This window comes from Anser brachyrhynchus (genome assembly GCF_964034855.1).
Source record: "Anser brachyrhynchus genome assembly, chromosome: 11".
NCBI lineage: Eukaryota > Metazoa > Chordata > Aves > Anseriformes > Anatidae > Anser > Anser brachyrhynchus.
The window spans coordinates 17,003,655-17,027,614 of NC_137706.1; the positions used below are offsets into that span (position 1 = coordinate 17,003,655).

The window sequence follows — 23,960 nt, forward strand, 5'->3', positions numbered from 1 at the left end:
ACCACAACAAGCCTGTTAACCAGCAGTAAAAGCCAGACCTTCTTTTTGCCAAAGTGTTTGGGAGGCAGTTTGTTTCTCACAGCAATTGAGCCAAATCATGAGTTTTAATTTTATATATATATATATATATATAAATATAATGCTTTAGGGCTGTTACTATCTGCAAAGAAATAAATCACTTTTTGTAAATCCACTTAAGCTGTTGGCAAGGGAGCAATTTTCTGTTTGTCAAAGTTAATGATGTTCATGGGCCTGAGAAAGCCCTCTTTGGGCCCGCTAAATTATTTGTTGCAGCAAAGCTGTGTCACCGCTGGTACATTGCGCTTCTTTGCTCACAAACATCTGTGTTTAAGTTGCTGAGAGCATCTCCACTGCCCTCACACGCATTGATGCTGTGCCAAGGAGGCAGTGATGCAGCCAGCCCAGCCAACACGCGCTCAGGCAGAGCTCTTGAAGAGCAACCAGGAGGCCTTTGTACGGGGGCCACAAAGGTTCTTTTTATCTGTAGCCCTTCTCAGCACAACCGGCTCATTGCTGATGCTGCAGCAGTTGCAGCCTTTCCTCCTGTGATGGCTCTGGGATGAGCATCGTCCTGGCGCGATGCAGAGCCCCGCAGCCACCCAGTCCTAACTCTGCTCCCCCCACAGCACAGAATGATGCTTCAAGGGAGTGTCTTTCCTGGACATCTCCTAAGGGTTGCACGTACCCAATGGGCCTGGAAAGGGACGATACATATATATATATTTATTTATTTATTTATTTTCCAAAGGAACAAGAGGAGCCTCATTGCTCAACGCGTTGACTCCTGTATGAAGTTCCCATCACAATGCTCCGTGAGCAGGATTTTGGGAACCACTCGCTTAATGGAAACACTTGGTGGAGCAATTATCACTGTCACATAAAGGAGGTCATTGGCACTGGTTATTTGGCACATGGGAGCATCCTACACAGGCTAGCATCAGGAGATTCCTGTCTTTATTGGAAGCATCACAGGTAACCGTTTTCCAAAGAGGAAAGAAAAAGGGAGAGAAGAAACAAAACCACACATAAAATAGGGAAAAAGAAAGAAAGAAAAGAAAAGAAAAGAAAAGAAAAGAAAAGAAAAGAAAAGAAAAGAAAAGAAAAGAAAAGAAAAGAAAAGAAAAGAAAAGAAAAGAAAAGAAAAGAAAAGAAAAGAAAAGAAAAGAAAAGAAAAGAAAAGAAAAGAAAAGAAAAGAAAAGAAAAGAAAAGAAAAGAAAAGAAAAGAAAAGAAAAGAAAAGAAAAGAAAAGAAAAGAAAAGAGAAAAGAGAAGAGAAGAGAAGAGAAGAGAAGAGAAGAGAAGAGAAGAGAAGAGAAGAGAAGAGAAGAGAAGAGAAGAGAAGAGAAGAGAAGAGAAGAGAAGAGAAGAGAAGAGAAGAGAAGAGAAGAGAAAAGAAAAGAAAAGAAAAGAAAAGAAAAGAAAAGAAAAGAAAAGAAAAGAAAAGAAAAGAAAAGAAAAGAAAAGAAAAGAAAAGAAAAGAAAAGAAAAGAAAAGAAAAGAAAAGAAAAGAAAAGAAAAGAAAAGAAAAGAAAAGAAAAGAAAAGAAAAGAAAACTCAGGACCTTTATTTGTCCTGACATAGCCAGAGTATTAACAGAATTTCCCAACACTAGATTCTTTTGCATACATGTAAAGCAGCAAGTGCATTGGGATGCATTTTCAGCACTGTGTGTTCACCATATCTCCGTGTTCGGTCCCCTGCCTCCCTCCACGTTCTCTCTATTTTCCTTTAGGGCAGAGATGGAAAATGCCAAAGAGCTTGCCCCAAGCATCGCTACGGGAAATAAAGCCTGTATCTGCAAAAATGAGTACTGCTTTTTCACCTGAGAATTGCATGGCTGGGCAAAACAGCCACGTGCAGTTTGCACAGTCACACGAGTTGTGCACAGAACTGTTGCAAGGATGCACAAGAAGCGCAAGCTGAACAGGGAAGGTGTGCTTGAGTTTTTCCAGCATTTGGGAGTTTCGTCGAGTTTCAGTAGCCCAGGTTGTAAGAAAATTTTTGTCAAAATCATTAATTTACATAAGGAACAAAGGGAGGATGACTTGGATCATCCTTTTGCTAACACCAGGAAAAAAGCAAGATTAACCAAACAGAGTGACGATGATTTAAAACCAATGTGAGGAGAATCAGGCCCAATGGGTTTTAAATTTTCTATTAAAATGCTTGCTTGCATTTCCTCAATAAATGCAGACTATTTTAACGAATGGGAATTAACCTCTTCAATGGCGCATTCTTCCTCCTGGTTGATGTGGGAGCTGGGTATTGATGTGTGGGTAAAGATTATGTGCTCGCTTCCACGGGACTGGAGCTGAGTGCAGTCTGAGGGGACTGCTGGGAGCTTTATGGCAAGGGAAGCATTTCCTCAACCACTCTTCACTGTATTGAGGAAAACCCAATTAAATCTGACCAGGGACAGCTATAATTTGCCGTCTTGCTCTTTTGATATTATTACTCTGCTATATTTTTTCACTAACTTCCTCCACCTCCCACACCCCGAGGGAAGCAAGGGGATATATTTCTGTTTTCTGTATACTATGTTTGGGACATGTGCTCAGTCCTTCTGGAAATAGCTGTGCATCTTGGAAAAAAAATAAAAATGTAATATAACCTTAAAACTTTGGAAAGTTTTGTGGGTCTCAGCTTTCCATACACATCACAATTTTATTTAAGTAGAAGACTACAGGACTTAAGGATGGTTCCAAAGGTCTTATTCATGTGAATTTGGAATAACTTCTTTAATTTCTCCCATGTAAGATCTGACCTGCCATTTTTTGTAGTGAGTGAAACCAAATCTGGATGGCCAAACACACTACTTTAGATAAAATCATAAAAAAACCCTAGAGAAAACTGGATTGACAGCTAAATTTTATATATGGTCTTTATCTTCATCTTGCCTCATGTTTTGGAACTTGTAGGAAATTGGTGACACTTCGAAGCAGATGTGAGTTGAGTGAATTGGCCTTATTTGCAGTAATAAGAAGGAAATACGTGAAAATGAGAGCTGAAAATCTTCCCTAAGAAATCCCAAACAAAACATCTGACTGCATGCATTTCTCTCTCTGAAAAAAAAAAAAAAAAAAAAAACCAACATATGACAGATGTTGGTTACATTTTTAGTTACATCACTTAATGCAGCCCTAGGAGGAAATCAGAATCTATGGAGCTGAGTAGAGCAAAGGATCAGCAGAAAAGTGCATAAGAGTTGGGTAAATCACCCAAATGTTTGAAGCCCCAGAACTATGTTTCAGTAAACTTGCATGACGAGTGCTTATGTTTCAAAGGGATTTCACTGATATAATTTTAAAGTGAAAGTGCATTTTCAGAATTAATCCCAAAATTTGCTCTGGAATCATGGACCGATTCAAACGCCACGATGGTGGTACCTTGCCTGGCCCAGCACAGTCTGCCTGTGTCACCAGAACTGAACTGTCCTGCTCCTTCATGGCCAGGGCCATTGAAGTATCACGTAGAGTTTGCTAAAGAAAACCTTCACACACTCTCAGGAAAGAAGCCAAAGGTCCTATGTGCCTTGAATGGATCAATCTGATCTTTGGATATCTCATTTAAAGGATATTATCCTGATACCTTTGCCAGACTTTGCATTTCCCATATTAAAGTTGACCCAGAGCACAGAATTTAATTCTCCAATAAAAAAGTTGTAAACAATCAGTTAAATAATTTCTAGCAATAAATAAATAAATAAATAAATAGAAATGAATATTTGGCTATTAGACCAATTGAAATAAAATTACTTTTCTTCCTTTAACTCAGGAAATCACATTATATTTATAGCTGATGTCACGGAGAAACATTTTACTAAGAGCAGCATCAATAAAAAAATTTAATCCGCACTAGTTCAGGTGAATGGAACAATAATAAAATATCCTCCCTTAAATATTACCATGTTCTCATCACATACCCCAGGATTAAGCTGTGTGAATGGGCAACAGGAAAAACCCAGGAGTATCTGATTACAGGAAAGAGCTGCTATTTATTTATTTAATTTCACCCCCCCTCACTCTGGAAGGGGAAAAAAAAAAAAAAAGAGGAGAAAAAAAGAAAAAGCCCTTGTAACCGATTCCAAGTGCTGCCCCTGCTTGGGAGTTTGAACACAGGAGGAACAAGATAAATTCCTCAAAATTCTAATTGGGGAACAGTTGACTTAATTGGTGGCCATTTGGCAGACAATGGGAAAGGAGTCCTGGCTGGCGCTGATGGCACCCCAGGGGGATATAACCTTGCAACAGGCCAGAAAGCTCTCAGGGACAGATTGTTTCCTGAGAAGAAACCATGAGACCAAGGGCTGGATTAACCCTCCAACTGTCAAGCTTTATTAGGAGTAATCAGGCTAGATATAGCAAGGGTTAAACACAGGAAACTGAACTGGCGATGATGACATATGTCTCTTTAAAAACAAGAAAAGCAAGGGGGAGAGAAGGATTTGGGGAAGAAAATACATCTAAATGAACCCAAGCGTGATTCTTTCTGGTTCAGATGAAGCACCCGCTGAACCTCAGTGGGGTAGCACGTCACCTACTCGGAGTTTCTGGCTTACGGGCTGCACCAGATTCCTGATTGTTTCTTTTACACAAGCAGTATTCAACACTGAAAATTAATTGCATACATATAATAAAATGTGCCGGTTTCCAAGGGCCTGATCCTGCACTGTGCTGAGCTCTAAAAGCACCCCCCCCAAAAAAAATTATATATATATATATATATATATATATGTAAAGGTGCACAACAGTTTTTAAAAGTGACTTTCTTCCTTGCTCCCTGGACGTACATAACTGCAGAGAGAGCTTTTATTAAATCAGCTGATACCATTGTAAAAGCAGAATATCCACATGGCTTTGGGAGCACAAGCTCTTCTCTACTGTGAAGCATCCCAGATACCTGTAAAATCCTCACTGAGCAACCCTGTTCCTTGCACACCCTGAACCAGAGCCTTCCCCAGTCTGTCCCCCCTGGCCTGACTGGGCCAGACTTTTTTAATGGAAAGAGGAATGCAAAAAGAATATCTGGGGTACCTGAGCTTTTTAGCAAATACATCTAGAACATCCCGCAGCCCAGCTTTCATCTTATCCAATGCATAAAATGACAGCATATTTATATTTGTAATACATGTATACAGCAGAAAAGAAGGAAGAGGGGTATGTATATGTGTATATTATTTTCATGATTTTAAATAGAAACAATTAACCTTAGGGTCAGGCATTCCCAGGCAGTTAATGACCACCTGGATTAAAAGCCCTCAGCTTTGCCTCAGGCCCTCAACTCCTGCAGTCAGTCATTAACTGCTGGAGATTCCCCTCCTGTCAAAAATCATTGTTTAATTACAAAGATGGGACTGAACCCAAATTGTCACTCTCTCTTGCCCCTGAATTTGGGAAAAAGTCAGAATTCGAGTTCATATCCAAGCTTTGTTGTTCAGGGGTATCTCCACTTAATTATAAGCCTATCAGTTAATTACTAGCTATAAATTTCTGACACCCAGTTGGTTATTTGACAGCTTGCTAGCACTACAGCACAGCCCGTGTTTTGGACAGACCATAGTGTCCATGGCAACCCAGTGGCCAACATGGGGAAAAGGTAATTACTGGAGTTATTTCTCCAGTTTCCACATTAAAGTTGCTACCAAATCCTGTTCGCAGGAAGCAGTATTGCCCTCCAGATGGGGTGTTCCTTGCCTGCTCGTGTGCCTGACTGACAGATTCTCAGTGGCCATCACTTGTTGCAACAGGTCACTGCTTTTCTTGGTTGGTAGTGCTCAGAGCTGAGCAGGGGTCAGGATGGCAAGGGAAGTGATGGACCACTCTGCAGTCCTTTCTCCTGCTATATCTCATCTTTCTCTATTACACATTTTAAGAAATAAATGAGAAGAAAGGAGGAAGGGGAGAGAGGGAGGGAGATAGGGTGGGAAAGAGAGAGGAAAGGGGAGAAGAATAAAGTTTACCTGGGCACACAAAGTATTTCACCTGAGATGGAAACCAAGCGAGGAACAGTCAGTTGAAAACCCACTGCAGAGAGCTGACCTTTACAATGGAAGGTTGCTGAAATCCAATGTGATCTGTAGTCACCTGTCTGCCGCTGCCCCTTTCCTGAAATGTCAATCTTGTGGGGAAATTTGGTTATATAAGAGAAGAAAAATCCTCGTAGGCAAAAAAAGGAAACTGCTCTTAAATATAGTCCTTTCAATTCATATTCATTTCCACTTAGCGCAGCAAAGCAGGCCACAAGTCTTCTCCATCTAGGAAATTTGAATGGAAGTCGTTCATATGGACATAGTCAGCAACTGTGTATTGCAGCAAAGATTTTTAATTTAGGACCGAGAAGGAGAAATTGCCAGTAACAGATCCAATTCTGCAGGCAACGGCGGAATTTAAAGGGGGAAAAACGTGTGAATAGCACCGGATATCATTTGAAAAAAGCAAATAGTGTGTTTGATTCTCACTACATTTCAGCAATGTAATTGAGCAGACATATGTTCAAAAAGGGTTCGGGTACCAAAATAGTGCCTCAGCGCTCTGCAGGCACCAAACTCTTAAATCCAAGCTTGCAATCTGGGGACTCCTGCCCAAGCAGGGAATGCGTTGTCCTGAAAATCCCCCAGGTGCTCCCAGCTGTGCCCAGCTCCACGCTGGGTACGTGGGATGTCCCCAGCATGGGCAGGTGGGACATGTGCACCCTGGGCAGCAGGGATGTCCCCACCTGCCTCTCCCATGGGTGCTGCTCTGAACACAGATGCTATAGATGGATAGGAAAGGGAGAGGATTTGGGTCTCTGGCTCCCAGAAGGACGAAGGCATCCGTTTGCTGCCCTGACTCAGGTCATCTCATGGCACACCTATTCTTTGCCTTTCTAATCACTGAATTCTTATCTAACTAATCAGCACATTATTTGATCAGAAAATAGCTGTTTGAATTAACCTTACAAGGAGCCTGAATTCCCTGGTGGAGAGAACAGAGATTATACCCATGTGCCAAAACCTGGCTGAAACCCTGACTGCTTTCCTTATCCTCTCTGCAGCTAGCAGCTAAAGCAAATATATAAAATAAATAACAAAATAAATAAATAAATAATAGCTGGATTGTACCCAGACTGATATACTGTCTTTGTTTTCCCGTTGTCTGACAGTCCAAGCCGAGTCAGATCCCTGAGACTCAGTCCTTACAATTTGCATTCTGAGTGTACAATCCTGCCTGGCACTTCCCATCTAATAACTGCTCCTTTTGTTTATCTATAATCCACCCCTGTCACTGTATACCTGTAGAGCACCTTTATCTCTAGGCCTCCTATCTCCCGTACAGAGACCATTCAGCCCTGGGGCTTGTCAGTTTTATGATTCATGGGTATATTGTACCTAAGATCCTACAAAAAAGGTCTTGAAGTAATTTAAAGAAAAAAAGGAAAAAGGAAAAAGGAAAAAGGAAAAAGGAAAAAGGAAAAAGGAAAGAAAAAGAGAAAGAAAGAAAGAAAGAAAGAAAGAAAGAAAGAAAGAAAGAAAGAAAGAAAGAAAGAAAGAAAGAAAGAAAGAAAGAAAGAAAGAAAGAAAGAAAGAAAGAAAGAAAGAAAGAAAGAAAGAAAGAAAGAAAGAAAGAAAGAAAGAAAGAAAGAAAGAAAGAAAGAAAAAGAAAAACAGGTATTTCAGATGGCATGCTGTGTGAAAGAAATCCCTTATTGACTAGTCTAATCTTGTATAATGTAATCTAATAATAAAGCCTGTTCCCAGAGGTACTGCTCAATAGATGTTATAGTGTTAAAACATGTTTTATGCTGTGTTCTGAAACATATTAAGTGTAACAAAATTGTCCAGCTACTTCTTACATACCAGCTACTAAATATGGCATGAATGCTGTCAATAAAGCAAGCCATTACTATATTTTAGATTTCTCTGAGGCATAGGATTCAGTTATACTTTCAGTAATCAATTAATTGGCTGCTCATTACTGGCACAGATTGCTGGCAGCCTCCCAGGCTGCATGGGGTGAGCTGGGCGGTGCAGCCAAGCCCATCCTCTGGAGCACCTCTTTGCCTCAAGCATCCTAACAGGTTCTTGTCTTGGAGCTGAAAAAAGAATGAAAACATCTCCTTCTGGTGCTTCTCTCCAGAAAGAAAAGGAAGGAAAATGCCTCTGTGGTCTCATGTAAGACTGTTTCTGTGGGTTATTGTACCGGGATGCCACACCTGACCAAATGGATGCTGCTCTGGGATGGGAGTGATACACAGCTGGGAAACAGAAGCTTCTTCAGCTGGGTTCATTACCACTGGATATGGCCATATAATGATGCCCCAACCACCATGCCTCATAAAGCTCCCAACCAGCAGCGGAACATCAATGTTCCCTGCCCAAGGAGGGTGTACGCTGCCTGATGGGACCCAGCCCAGGCAGAAATTTCCAACCGGCCCCAATGACAAAAGGCTCTATCTCACCCAGATGCTTTTCAAAGCTTGGACCCCATCCTCTCTCTCAATACATGAATATTCTTTGAACAGCTGCTAGTTTTTTGTCGGTGTAGACACACACTAGAAATTATATGTCTTTTTTTTTATTTTATGATTATACTTTATTGGGTGTGTGAATCATACAGCATTGCTTCCGTTCCTTGATTAAATGAGTGTGGCTCTTAGAACCAAGTTTTTAATAATAAATGTTGTATTTACAAATTCATAATTTGCAAATACTCTCCAGGCTTCTTTTAAATTGCTGTTTTCATGGCGACTTCTCTCAGTAAACTGACTCAAACAAGTTTGGTTTTATTTGTAGAAAGCAGACACAAAATGAGAGTGAAGACAAGAACAGATAATGCTGTTGGTGTTGTTTGTTTGTTTGTTTGTTTGTTTCCTAGAAGGAAAATTCTTCAAAAATTACTTATTAATCATGTTATAGGTTTAGGGCAGATTCAAAAGGAATTTTATTACTGTCATGTAAAATGAGAGATGAAATCTAATGTATTTGAACAATAGGAATAATACTGACAGTAATGTTGTACTATGGATAGATTTTAATAGCAATAATTAGTGCAAATATTATTAGTGCCATAATTGCCTGATCTGTGGTATTGTACACAGACTAGAAATTAGCAGAATAGAGAGCAGAATCACATACTGACACCTATATTTTCTATATAATCATCCTAAAAGCATGAATGGATACTATATGAAAAGGTGTACATGTTTCTTTGAAAACTATGCTTTAAAATGCCAAGGTATGCATTGTTTTTTCCAGACATGAGAAATAAAAAGGCATTGACCATGAACAAATAACAAATAAATAAGACAGATTTTCAGCATATTTTTATTTATAAATGCAGTTGTTATTAGCATATAAGAAACATTGCCTTAAAATATGTGATGTATCATAAAACAATTAGCAATTATTTATCACATTAATAGTCAAAATTGTGTCCTGGATGGGCTTAATTGTATATTTAAATTAAATAAAGACAGTCCATGTAAAGGAGAAATCAATCAATATATTGTAATTAATATAATCATATCTCTCTAGAGGTCTAGCAGGTGTGTTAGATATATAGAGAGATGCAGGTTGTATAGTTTCTTTATAAAATAGGATATTCATCTGGTAGGAGGGCTGAAATACAGAGACTAAATATAGGTACATATTAAGTAACATTAAACATAGGTGCATAGTTATGGACCATGAAATTGTTAGCCTTTATGTAGTCCCAGCATCTTTTCAGAGTACAGTAGAATTATCACTCTAGAAAGCATTATGTGTTGACATCCAATTGGTACTTAACAATAAGACAATTGCCTTATTAAATCTAAATTAAATCCTGTTTAAGATAAATTTAATTTGAAGCATGGCTTAAATGGCTCACAAGAGTGACAAATGTCCCAAATGAAGCAGACCTATATCATTTGTATTGCTTTATCATTTCTGCTGGATAGCTGCTTATTATTTTTGTATTATTATTTTAATTTATTGATATCCCATCTGATTGCATAGAGCTATTCGAACAACCAGAACTACAGAGCTGTCAGATGCTCTCTAATTCTAACCCAGAGCTGCTAACATTCCTCAGAAACTTTCATGAGCAGACAGAGTCATTAACATCATTTGACCATTTCATTTCAGGATTCATTTTACACAGCTGGAGCTGAGTTGTTCTGCGAATAAGGCATGCCTATAATTGACAAAACACAGGACTGACCCTGAGCCAGTGAAAAAAATAATAATGTGTTACTTACACCAGCTAAAGGTGCTTACATTTTCGGAGTTTTTTTTCTGCCACAGATTTTATTATATTTTATTTTATTTATTCTAGAAAAGAATAGTTGCAAAATAATCATCCAGCATCAGATCAGCGTCAAATAATATCCTATAATGGATGCAAACTCCCTGGATGTGGTTACTATCACAATATCCTGTTAGATTTGTTAAAACAAAAAGCAAAACAAAAAAACCTGACTTTTCCTCCTTAAGCAAATAATCACACAGGTATGTTCTGCATTTTGTATTCTAGTGAATTGAATCCAATTCCCTGAAAATTTTCCACATTGATTTGTAACCTTTGGGGGAAAAATTCTTAATTCTCCATGGTTTCTGATCACTTAGGTTTTTCTGGGCTTGGGTAACACAGCATGCCACATGTTTTCCTAACAAATTGCATTCGGACACTTTCCGACACTTTCATTATTTTAACTCAGGTAATAATTAGTCACTGTCAGAGCTAAGACTTAGGTTGTGCAAATCAGAATAAATTTACCTTGCTGTAGCAGCAGTCACAAATGAAGCAATAAATTAGAAATAGCAAATTGTTACAGACTTAAGAGATCACAACTCAGAATCACTACCTGAAATCCAGGAAATGTTGCAGCACTGCCAAGATTTCCTTGAGAGCTTAATTTTTCCAGATAACTTTGTGTTTCACGAATGTTATTGCAAAAAGCCCTGGAGATATTACACTCCTGACTTTCCCTAAGAAAACACAATGGCACTCTGCTATTGAGGAAAAAAAAAAAAAAGAAAGAAAATGACCAAAGAATGTTTCTTATTAGTATGAAATGCATGTCTTTTGAAGCTCTTCAGGGTTCAAAGTCTCTCCCCCTCCCCAGCTTCCCTCTCCCTTGTCCTTACAGTTTGTATAGATTAAATGCATAGTGCAACCCCATGGGTTCTCTGTTGTAAAGCTATGTCTAATATGAGGCCACTAGACACTGTCACATAAAATCCATTAAAGTCCATCAGATGCACTGTCTTGGTAACATTCGGCTCATTGTCATTGGGCTGCTGCAATGAAGCATAGAGTGCCTGCTTTGAAACTTGATTAAAACAATTCATTAAAAGTAAGGCAACTAATCAGAACACAAGAGTTGTCTTCATAGGGCTAGAAAAGTTCATTAGTGCCCCCACTATGAAAAACAGGAGTGGGAAAAAGAAAGAGGCAGGAGAGAGAAAGAGAGAGTCTCCTCCTCCTCCTTCTCCTCCTATTTCCCCCCTTCCCAACCCTTTTCTCCCCTCATTTTCTAGCTGTTATCTAGGGGCTGGGGAGCCACCGTCCTCCCACAGAGCTTTAATCGGTTTGCTCTGGTCCTCCAGCATCATTCCAAAGCCTTCATTTGATATTGTTGGTCATTACGGTTTGGTGCCCCTTTTTCTCCTCTTCTTAAATAATGGTCTCGAGCACAGGTTTACTCCTGATTTCACCTCTCTCCCCCAGAAATACAGATTTCATTATATAAATGCCCTTCTTCATAAAATCATAAGAAATAACAAGAAAGCGCATCTCAGTCTACTTTTAAAGTAAATGTTTGGCTTGTTTATTATTTATTTATTTATTTTTATCGTTATTTTCTCCCAAATCTCCTCCAATTTAATTTTTAACCAAAAAAATAAAAACATTTGAAATTGAAAATTGTTTAGAATTTGTCAAAACAAAGCAGTACTAGCAAGCATAATTTATGCTTTTAAATCGCCAGAAAAATGTTCAAATTTGTCATTTTCATTCTCAACGAATTTCTTTTCAATTTCAAAAATGGAAACAGCTCCAATAAATCAGTGTATTTTGGCCAAGCCGTGTTTTTAACTCTTCAGTTCTGATTGACCTATCTGAATCTCATCAAAATAGGTACCTGAGTCTGAATATGATCTTTCTACAAAGCCTAATTAAAATAAAAATCCTTCACACAGGTGCAGCAGCTGCTTTCTAGCACTCCTGTGCAGTGTTTGAGGATGGAAGGGGCTGCTGCAGGTCTGGCACATCATGTCAACTGTTTGCAGAGGTACGTTAGCTCCTAATCTTAACAGGTAAATAGCAGTAAATTCACAGAGCCTATTTCACCGGTGTTAATGTTCTTGTGAATAGTAATAGCGGAGCACCGCTCCAGACATCCTTCAGGAGGGCTGTGATTTACGTGCCAAGGGAAAGGTCTATTCTCTTTGTTCAATATAAACCATAAACAAAATTCTTCCAAATGACTATTATGAAAAGTAGCTTCACAATATTGCATGAATCTTTCCACATCCTATATCTTATCTAAAGTTTATGCCTGGAAGATGGACTACTTGTATTGCAGGAACTCTATAGATTATCTCCATTACCGATTAAAGAGGCTGTCTTTTTCTGCGCCTTGTACCTACCCATTTGTTACCTCCTTAAATGAGTGAAGGGTCTTTTGATTACAGGGTTCTTTGCTCAGGAAACCACCATATTTGCAAACACAAATGCATATATACACTCTAATGAATAATGAAGGTTATTTATTGCTTGTGCTTGAAATAATGGTTGATTTTGGAGTGCCTTTCATAAAACCCACATCAGAAAGTGTGTTATGTCCTGACATTTTCATTGCAGTTCAAGTAAAATAGTCCTCGGAAATTGTCTTGCTACCAAATTGCAATCATAAAGGCATGGCTTCAGACTCTGAGAATCACTTCAGATTGTGAACTTCTGGATAATATATAACATAAAGAGTTTAATTGAATCAGCCAGTTGGGTTTTTGCCCAGAAAAGTAGAAATTTAAATGCTGATGCAGCTTTAGCTTCCAATGACACCAGTCAGCACTCCTTAGATTGGATTGTAAATAATCTTATTTGAGGATATGCAGTATGATAGGAATATACTTGTCTGTAAACTTGCTAGCAAAAGTAATTAAATAATTCCATTGTGTACTAAGACATATGAAAAATCACTGACCCCAAAGAAAGATTTGATAAGTATTTACCAGCAGCTAGAAGAAAATAGTGACTTTTTAACAACTCTTGTCTTATTTCAGAGTCGCGAGGACAAAGGAAAACAAAATAATAAATCAACACTCAGCAACAGTGAGATCTGTGTCTGACCCTCTTTGAAGATATTTGTGGCAAACATCTTTCAGTCCACTTGGATGGCAATGAGAATCCACTGTCTGAATGAAAGCTTGATTCATATCCCAGTGTTTAAAAGTTCATCTTTCTGAACTGGTGTTCTGAACATTTCAGATGAGCTTTTCCAGTCTTCAAATACATGTGATAGAAAAATAGATACAAACAGATCTCCCACAAGATCCAGCATAAGGTATCAAATCCATTCAAGATTAAAATAAAAAGGGAATCTGGTCGGCACTCTTTGTTGAAAGCAAATTTCACAAATTTCTCAAAATTATTTATTTTCCAAAAGTATTGCAATTGTTTGATGAGAAATTCAAAAAGTGGAGCAACTAAAAACTGCACCTTTAAATAACTGCAACCTCTTTAATACTTTCTTTTGCCTTTAGTTTCAGAGACAATGGGAAAATTAAAATGAACTGAAATAACTAAAGGGTAAATAGAAGATTGTAAAGCAAGAGTTCAAAAAAGTGTAAATATTGGTTCTGTTTATAAAATATGCTGCAAATATTAAGGATTTTCTTTTGTTTTTAAACACTGTAAAATAAAGTTACAACATTCACCTACATTTTTTCAAGAAAGCAAAAACCTGAGTTAAAGCTTTACATGAAATATTACTATTGTATCCTGATCTGAAAGTTCATTGAGGTGGTTATTCAATGTAAGAGGCATCTGATCTTAAAGACCTGAATGGAAAAAAAGAAAAAAGGAGAAAAAAAAAAAAGGTTTCCATTACCTTAGTCAGAGATAGCTTAGTTAAGATGGGAGATGGTCACCCTTTTTATTGTAGCTGCTAGTGTGTAGGAAAGCTAAAGAATTTGTATTAAGTGTGAATTAAGAATTCACACGTCAGATGTTCTTGTTTCCCTACCAATACTACAAAGCTTAAAAGCTACAGCTGCCTTCATCCATTCTGCTTCATGCTGTAGTAACATTAGTCCATGCAAATTCAGTCATGTATGTCCGACAGGATCACTAAATTGGTTCCACTGGATCTCTAACTAAAGAATTTGAAAAAATCTCAGGCTTTTCACAGAATGACGCAGATTTCCTCTAAGACCTTCCAGCATGGGTATTGCGCTGCCAAAATTGTTGTCTATGGAAAAGTTATGAGTTCAGATACTGTTGACTTGTAATTTTAAAGATCGTGTTTCACCTAGATGTATAAGAGTGGAAACTTTATAGATTTAGTCAAATTCCAGTTGGAGTCATCTTCACTTCCTAGCACAGTTAGCCACAGTTACTGAGTATTACAAAACAAAAACTTCATTCTACTTGGAAAATGGCTCCCTGTTGTCAAAGCCAAGAATACGTGTCTTTGGGACACATTTACTCTTTTTTCCTTATCTTTATTTTCATTAAAATGTAAGAAAATAACTGTTTGTCCCTACTCAAACTTTTTGTTTTTGAAAACTGCAGTGAGAGCTCTCAAGATATCTCATCAAGCTTCATTGTATAATACCTTTATTTTATTTCCCCACACAGTCTTTCTGTTTGTTTTCCCGTTGCATGTTTCTTCACGGTGATTAGCACTATGCCTACAAGGAAATCATCCGTAGCTGATGCAAACCTCAGTGCACTTGTTTCACCCAACTGAAGATGTGACCAACGATGTCTTTCACCATAAACATTCAGGATGCCTCAAAATATATCAAATTTGCTAAATAAAATATAGATGCATCTTTTTTTTTTTTTTTCCAGCTACCTTACTGAAAACTTCCGAGGGCTGAAAACCTAATATACAATGATAATTTGGCTAGGTCACCTTGTTTACCATTCTAGGTAAAGGCTACCTAGCCTGGGCTGTATGGCTGCAGTGTATTCATTCTCAGATGCCAGCTGGAACCACAAAGTTAGAGAGAAATTACACCAATTCTGCACTTTTTTCCATGTGTACTATCTTCACCTGCCCCTGTAATATTGACCTTAATTTTGCCACAGGTCTGTATCAAAAGTAGGTAAGCCAGGATGGAGAGCCAGCACCCCTGTTTCTCCCCAAAGCTTATTAGCCACCAGACCTACATCAGCTCCAAAAAATGTGAATATGCATCCAAAATCAACTTTGCAGATGGATTTTGCTTCCATTAAGTTCCACAGTGGAAAAAAAAAAAAAAAAAAAAAAAGCCATACATAGGGTTTAATGTAATTATGGTCATACAGCACTTGGAAGAAAAAAAAAAAAAAGAAAAAAAAAACACTTCATATTTGGATTTATGGAATTATTTTACTGAAAAAGAATTACGTTACATATTTAAATCCCTGGTGGCTACTAATGTTTTATTAAATACAGTGTAAATCCAGCTGCGACCATGCAATAAAACCTCCAAGGGGCAAAAAAAAGAGTGTTTTATATCTGATTTTTGCATGCAACAACTTGGTCTCCTGAACACTGCCCATATGCCATTATGCTCTCCTTGACATTGATCTTTAATAGGGGCTCAACGTACTGAAACCCTGCTTAAATGTACACAACGATCAGGGTAAGATTACGCACCACTTATAAAACTTCATATATCTGGTCCACTCACAAAACAAAACCTTGTGCTAAGCTATTATACAAATGTATTTACTTTTAGTTAGTTAATACAATACATAGAAATTCAGTTTGTAGTAAGAGAAGTACAGACAGTCACCCATAGTAATTATCTCGAGAGTAAATCCATTTGGTTTTTGCTTTTTTTTTTTTTTTTGTCCTCAGGACATGCATTTTCACTGTCATGTGCTCAGAGTTTGAGAGGTTTACATTACATAAAATTAGGACTATATAAACTATGAGCTTCATCTGTTTTCTAATGTGATTGCCCCTTCCCTCAAACAGAGTAGCCTAATTGATAGCCTCCATTGTATGCAATGCACGTCAATAAATACTGAACATGAATGTGAATCAATATTGTGTTAGTACTGGGATTAAGAAAGCTATTTTCTCTTTTTTTTTTTTTTTTCCCCGGAAGAGATGAATATGAGTAAAAAAAATGAGTGTTTGTCTGAAATTCTGCCTGGGGATTTGGTTTTACATTTCCCTGTAGGAGCACATCAGAAGACACCCTGGGCCCTAGGACTTTGGCCTAACGTGAACATTACAAGCAAACACCTCAGCAGACTGCTGGAAAGGACAGTCCTTTGCATTAAAAATACAGCTGCAGTTGCAGAAGCAAAGAGATTTGGCTTCTGATATCTTTTCTTTTTCAAGCCACAAATTAGAGGACAATTTATGAGAGTCTAGACAATAATTTATAGGACCGGTATTGACTGCTCTTGACCCCGTGTGTTATTTTGCAGTCTAAACAATGCCAAATCGCTTAGATGACCCAACACCATGCCAAAATCCATAGACACTTGATATATATTACACAAATTTTTAAAACACGGCAAAAAACCCACAACCCAGTGATAAATGATCACATTATTTTAGACCACTTCTTGCAAATGCACAAGAGCTTCTGCAAGTCTCTAAGGTTTGGAGAAATGAGGACTGGAAAAAAAAGGGTATATAATGTTAGGGGCTGTTAGCCATTAGATCAAAGTTAGGATCTAAGCCCAGAAAGACAGGAGCTTACTAAAATGCTCTAGACCAGTCATTGCCCATAAACACTCACGTGCTTCAGATGTAGGCTAGACTACTTGCAAAAGTGCTTGACATCGCTTTACGTGCCCTCGGGGGACCCTCCTCTGATTTCCGAGGGGTCAGAACTCGTTATCCCAACAACGGTGACAGGTTGGTGCAGAAACCCATAGCATCCCCCTGCCAATTCCAGCAGCTGATTCCTGCCTGGCACTTACTGCTTGCTTTCAGGCCGAGGGCAGTTGTTTCTGTTTTGTTTTGTTTTGTTTTGTTTCTTCCTTTTTTTTTTCTTTCTTTTTTTTTTTTTTAACCCAAAAGCATCTAAGTCAAAAGAAGTAGATCTTAAATCTAAGATCTTTAAGAAACCTAGGAATTTAAAGTAAAATTTTCCAGAAACATTTACCTATACTATCACCTCCAAAGACTTATTCTTTGAAAGGGCTCAACACTAATGTAAATACCAAGGTTAATGGCCATATTCTCTAAGGAGCTAAATACTCCAAGGCTGGGGCAATGTTCAGCTTTGTGAGGGCTAATGTTTAGATTGAATATGTTCATCACCAGAGAATTTATTTGGGAGGCAGGAAAACTTTGGTATAAATCCTTTTTGTCCCATTTGTGTTTTTTTTTTACAGAAGTGAAATCTAAGTAAACCACATCTGAAAAGACTGCCTGAACTACAGGTCTTTGTAAGGAAAAGTTCTTTTTCAGTATTTCCATTGTAACTATTATTTTAAGCAGAACATTTTTATTAGAGGAGAAGCTGGGACATGTGTCCCCCATTTTACTGCCCTAGTTGCTTGGTTCCCATACTTCCTTTAGCTGATTTTTTTTATTTTTTTACCTGCACGGAAATAAATTTATTTTTATTTATTCCCAGGCCATATGTGTATGGGTATTTCTATACTGAAAGTTAGAAAAAAACTTTTAATTAAATATATTTGGATGTATATATGCATGCATATTTATAAATGTAAATATGCATTTGCAGAGACTGTATGTTGAGTATACATAAATGCATAATATGCAGCAGAGAAAAATCATTGTACCAACCTCTTAAAAATGCGCTGCATTTCTTGCAACTATATTTATTTGTCTTTATCCATAGGAAATGAAACATACCATATTTTAAGAACATACTATGCAGATTTTTTCCAGTAGCAGCAAACTGTTTCTACACAACTACTTACACTAGATGAATTATCATTTTCCTAGCTTGAATCTACAACAGTTAATTTAAATGGTGACTTGTGGAGAATGTATGGCTAAATCAAGTCTTCAGTTGGAGGGCTCAGCTTAATTGTCTGTGGCATTTTGTGTCACAATATGTCACATCAGTGTGGCTGCATGGGTGGATGGGATACTCTTAAAGAAGGCATCACTCTTAAATGGGTTTTGCTGAAAAGCCAAACAAACAACAACAACAAGAAATGTTAATGAACTGGATCACCATGTGTCAATCTGTTTTTATGGTTAATTACTGTACCAGTTGAGGATTTGGGGGAGAAAAGAGGACACAGATTTGCACTGAACACATATTTCATATGAACCTTTTGAACTGCAATCTGCACTGACAACCGCTCTTAACCTAGAGTACTATCCCAAAGTATCTTGGGACATTAACAAGCCTGCAAATCCGCCCCCCCCTTTTTTTTTTCTTTTTTTTTTCTTTTTTTTTTTTTTTTGCATTTGCCTCCCACCCCTTTTCCCTTTGTTGCTATAGTAAAAATGTTTCTACTTTTCTACATCTGTCTGCTGTTGCCAACAAAACACTGGAGAACAGGAGGTGATCTTTCTGTTTTCGTTCCAGCAGCCTGGCCCTGAATGAGTTTAATCGGCTGAGAAACATGACTGAAAAGGGCTTTGCTACCCTTTCTAACTTCACTGCGCTCAGGCTTTCTGTAGCCTAGAGAGTGACACCCTATGCCTTATTTCACTGTGGATTATTTAGAATGCTTCAATTGTGACTTGTCAATGTGGTCCAGGATAGATCAAGGCAAAACCTCCGACAAGAAAACAGCAATGCGAATATGATGTGACTGACTGCTGCACAATGGGCTAATACCTCTTAATTTGGACTTTTAGCAATCGTTTACCATCCCTATGCCCTTGAAGATTCCAAATCCACTCTTACAGAGAAGAAAAAAGTCCTTTGCTTTTTCGTCCCTCTTCCCTCTCTCTTCCCTCCCCCCCCCCATAACTCGAGTGTGTCGATCAATGTCTCCGTATGCATTTAATAGCTTTATTTCAAAGCACTTTACTCTTAAAAGCACCTCTCACCAAGGCATGCTATTGAAATACTGTGCAGGTGTAATTAAATGAGCCAAATTTTGGCCCTTGACTGCATTCCTGTTCTCTCTTTGGCATTAGAACCACAAGATGATGTTTGGTCATTTCTTATCTCTGGGTAGAACTGATTTGGGGTTTCTCTCTCTCTCTCTCTTTTTTTTTTTTAATTAAAAAAAATAATTAAAGTGAAATTAATTGGTTAAAGGTTAATAGATGTAGAGATTGACACCCTTACTAAAAGTACTCCACCTGAAATGACAGTGTAGGAGCCTTAATATATTACTAGATAGTTATGCCTGTACTACACCCAGGAGTAATATGGCCAGGGCATCACTGAATGCCAAGTATCCTGTGACTTTGCTGTGGAGACTGCTTCAAAGTTATTCAGTTACTCATGGATACTGTGATTGCATTTCGTATATTCACTAAGAACTGGAGTGAAACTACACATTTATTTCACATGGGAAGTTTTCACACAATGGTTTTGCTCACTTCAATAGCTAGGGAAACAGTTCAAAAATAGCATTTCAGAACATCAGTGTGAATAAATTTCCTCTTTGATATTATTTCTATTCTTGATCAGGCACTTTCTATTAACACTTGTCTGCACGAAACTTTGCCCACAAAAAAAAAAAAAAAAGCTGCAGGAGAGCCTTGTGGATGCTCATGTACATATATTTTCACCAAAAGGGTTAGGAGGTCAGTTGAAAGCTCTTTGCAATACGGGTGTCATCCAATGAAGACAGAGAAATGTAGCTATGCATCTTAATCAGGCATCATGAATAGGAAATACTTAAAGCAACAGTCATGGTGGATAGTCTGTCATTAGTCCACAAGCTGAAGTCAGACCGCACAAACCACATGCCAAGTACTTTTGAGTCATGATCATATTTGTAAAAATTTCAATTTGTCAATAGGTAAGTCACAAGGAGAAAAAAAAATAAAAAGGTATGAATTTATCAGATAAATTGTTCACAATGGATAGAGTGCAGAACTCCAGCCTGGGATAGTATTAAACCTAATGACCTCAAGGTGAAGGGCTGGAGAGTCCATAACCAATCACCTCTGAATTCAGTGTACCGAACTGTCTATTTGAAAATTAAACAAAGACCCAACTGTAGTAATTGTATCACCTTATGTACTTAAAGTAATTTCCCCAGCTCAGCTCAATATCAGGAGAAACAAATGGAGGAATTACTTGTTGTGTCACTTCTCTTCTCTAAGGCTTTATATCTACTCATTTTTGTCCTCAGCGCTTTCCTACTGCTCTTCACTAAAACATTGCAAAGTTCCATAGAACAGGCAATAAAATGCACAGATGGCTGAGCCAACAGAAATAAAACTAAAACTAAGACCTTCGCACAAATGTGAAAAGGTGAGACAAAAAAAAAAAAAAACACCTTTGCATAGCTGTTTTCCTTAAGCATTAGTCCATTTTGGCTACACTGGAGTTACTGAGAAAAAAATTATTTATTTTCCAGATCACTGTGAGAATAAAATTACTTTATGTTTTTTAATTAAAAAAGAAAAAGAAAAAAAGAAAAAAGAAAATAATACTTGCTATGATTGGTATCAGTAATCAGGAAGTGGAATAAACATTACCCTCTAATTCTATGTGGTTATTGACTGACTAAAATCACAGTCTGCCCCTGAATCGGCCAAGAGTGCAGTTCCACTCCTCTGTAGCTAACATTGGCTGCTTGAAGAAGGGGTTTCATTCAGGCTGCTCAGGCTTAGTGCCTTCTTAGGCACTAAGCAGGCCTTTTAAATCCATGGAGAAGGTTGGATTTGAAAGCCCCTTCTTGCCCCAAGCCTCTGGGAGGGGTCCATGGTTTGGTCCCCATGAGCTACTTCTGGATGATATCCCATTTGTATTGCTGCCACCTGTCTAAAGAAAATGTGAGATGCCTCAAGGACCCCAAGCCCAGCAGGGCAGCAGGGCTAAAGAAAACAGACTGATTCACAACCTACGGAAAAACAAAGTCATTTCTGATGCATCCTACTTCTCCCCAGCAGTTTGGCTTTGAGACCGTTTCTGTATCTGTCAACCTCTCCCACCCTAGTGGAACAGAATAACAAAGCCAAATTCTGCTAAATATGCCATTGCCTTTTGGGACCATAACTAGTTCCCTTGTCTTGCCTCTATGAACCCGTAGTCCTTTCTACCTTGACTGAGCCATGTTCTCAGCCAGGGTAAGACAGTGAAGATCCACAGAAGTTCAATGAACACTTATTGATTTACAACACCTGAAACACTGTCAGAAGGCATAATTATGATAATGGTAGCTTAAAAAAAAAAAAAAAATCTCTCTATTAGCATGAAGATGGATTTAGTTGGATTCTGATTTTTCAGACTCTTATTTTTCCATCATGTTCCAAGCTAATAAGTGATTTAAACCAGAACAGAACTGGTTTTAAATTCTCCTTCAAGATGAAAAATAACGCTCTCAACTAATTGTGCTTATGTTACCTCCTTCAGCAGCAATTATCTGGTTTCATCCCAACCTTCCTGCTTACCCATAATTACCATCTCCTTTGACATGGTTAACTAAAAGCAAGTATTAATATGGATTTAATGTTGTTTCAGAAATTGGTGGAGCACCAAGGGTGCCAATGACCCTAATTTCACTTTGTACTAAAAATGTGTTGATCTGTGGTTTTTGGCTGCTGCTTGAATTTGACTTGAAGGTTGAAAGTAAACATATCACTCGAGTGCATGGTGCATGAATTAAGGTCTTTCTGTCACCAGCCTCTGCTTTTTTTCCCCTACTCCTTGGGTCAGGCACCCCATAACCCCCCCTTTCCCCTTTCCTCTCATGGGACCCTGGGGAAATATTTCTCTTGACATGAACTCCTGCGTGACTAACACCTGCATTTCTTCCAGTGCACATTTCCATGGGGAAGTTCTGCTTTCTTCTTCTTTTTTTTCTCCTCTCCAGAAAATATTTCTCTAAGAATGATCAGATTTTCCTAGCCACTCCACACACAGAGACCTGTTGCATTTCCAACAGCGGAAAGCACATTGCTTGACTTTGAATTCCCATTGGCCAGGAGATCATCTTCCAAAAATGTGTGCTTTAAATGAACAAAGTCTATTTTTAATATGCAATATTATGGGTTGTGATGGAATTGGAGACCTAACAAAACTAGGTTTTTCTGCCTCTCAGAATAATAATAAAACCTAATGTGGCAAATTTCTCTTGGCTTCCAGATATTAGAATACATTCAACACATCTTTGACAAGTTTATACCTCCAAGGGTTTGCTGCATCAAAAATCTCCTTCTTAGTGGATGCAGTTTTTAACAGCAAAAAGGACCTTTGTTATAGTTTGAACCAGTTCCCTGAACAAAATAAAGCTAAGCTGTAAAATAACTTTTCTCAGTATAACTGTCTACACAAGGGCTTTTACTGGCATAAATATATTGGTCGGGGTGTATGTTGGGGGGGATTGCTCTTTTTTTTTTATTTTTTACACACATAACTGACATCTTTATTCTGGGGAACAAAATTAAGTGTAAACCAAGCATTACTGTCTAAAGCATTTTCTTGGGGTCAGGGTTTCCAGGGAATAATAGAAGGAGAAAGCTTCCTAAAGACATATCTTTGTGGAGTAGGGATGGGGGGTTCCAATTTACTAGTCTTCATCTTATTGAGGGCAATAATTTCCCTGAAGACTTTATTGGCAGGGTATCACTGCAGAAAACGTTTGCTGCCGGCAACCCTATTATTTTCCATGAGAAATACAGTCCCGTGAGAAAGCACGTTCTCACTCTATTTCTGTGGGAAACACCAGGAGAAGAAGAATTCCAAATCCCGCGAGACCAAGCAACTGGAAACAACACCAGAAGCCCTCTTGTTTGTGTAACTTATTGCAAAAATATCAAAGGGGGGGAAGAACATGTTTTCATAAAATTTTCACTTTGCAAGAGCTCAGTTTAGAAAAAAAAAAAAAAAGATTTATATTTGACAGCCCAAAATCCCAAGGATGCTCAGTCTATTTCAGTTGTCAATTTATGATCTTTAAAACATTTTTAAAATTGACTGAACCTTAACTACATCCTACCTCATCTTGTACTAGCCAAGTTTTACAGATGCCATCTTAAAAATCAATTCAAAGAACAGCCATAAACTTGAAAGCTTCCTATTTGAAGTGTATATGGCAGAATGCAATTTTGTTTAATTTTAATTGACAGAGATGTCAGCCTAAGAGAATATTTTAGAATATTAGTAGGAACAGTAAACTCATGCCTTGACACTTTTATGATATAATGGTATAATTCTCGGGAAAAAAAATCACCACTGTCAGGATTTACACAAAAGCAGTGCATGTTTTACTTTTTCCTCAGTAAAGAAGTTATAAATGTATTACTAATTACACAATTACTTTATTATGTAGAGCCAGTAATAAAACCCTTGATGTACACTCAGCAAGGTTAGTTTCATTAAAAAAAAAAAAAAAAGAAGCATTTTTTAAAATTAGTATTACAGTTTTTCTGGTGAGGTTTCAGCCTGCGTGATGTAGTTCAGCTGCTTGCTCTCTACGTTTCGCAAAACAAAAAGAATGTTTACAAGGCTTATATGTTCCTAAGGAGACAAATCTTCAAATGGTGTAAAACTGCTATCACTACATATTTGTGCAAGCTCAGAATCAGGCTTGAAGAAACATGATCAATTACTGGAAAAGATTGAAACGTGTAAGACATAAATGAATGACTTAAAACAAGCTACTCTTGCTCTGCGTCCAGATGAAATG

At 37.9% G+C, this 23,960-nt stretch overlaps 1 long non-coding RNA gene across 1 annotated transcript; it reads left to right on the forward strand.

The window, feature by feature from the left end:
* The first annotated feature begins 7,439 nt into the window (after positions 1 to 7,439).
* On the forward strand, positions 7,440 to 18,002 carry LOC308201136. Its single transcript, XR_013956083.1, has 3 exons — positions 7,440 to 8,170; positions 12,179 to 12,270; positions 13,265 to 18,002. It is a non-coding gene; the product is annotated as an uncharacterized lncRNA (long non-coding RNA).
* The last annotated feature ends 5,958 nt before the right edge of the window (positions 18,003 to 23,960 follow it).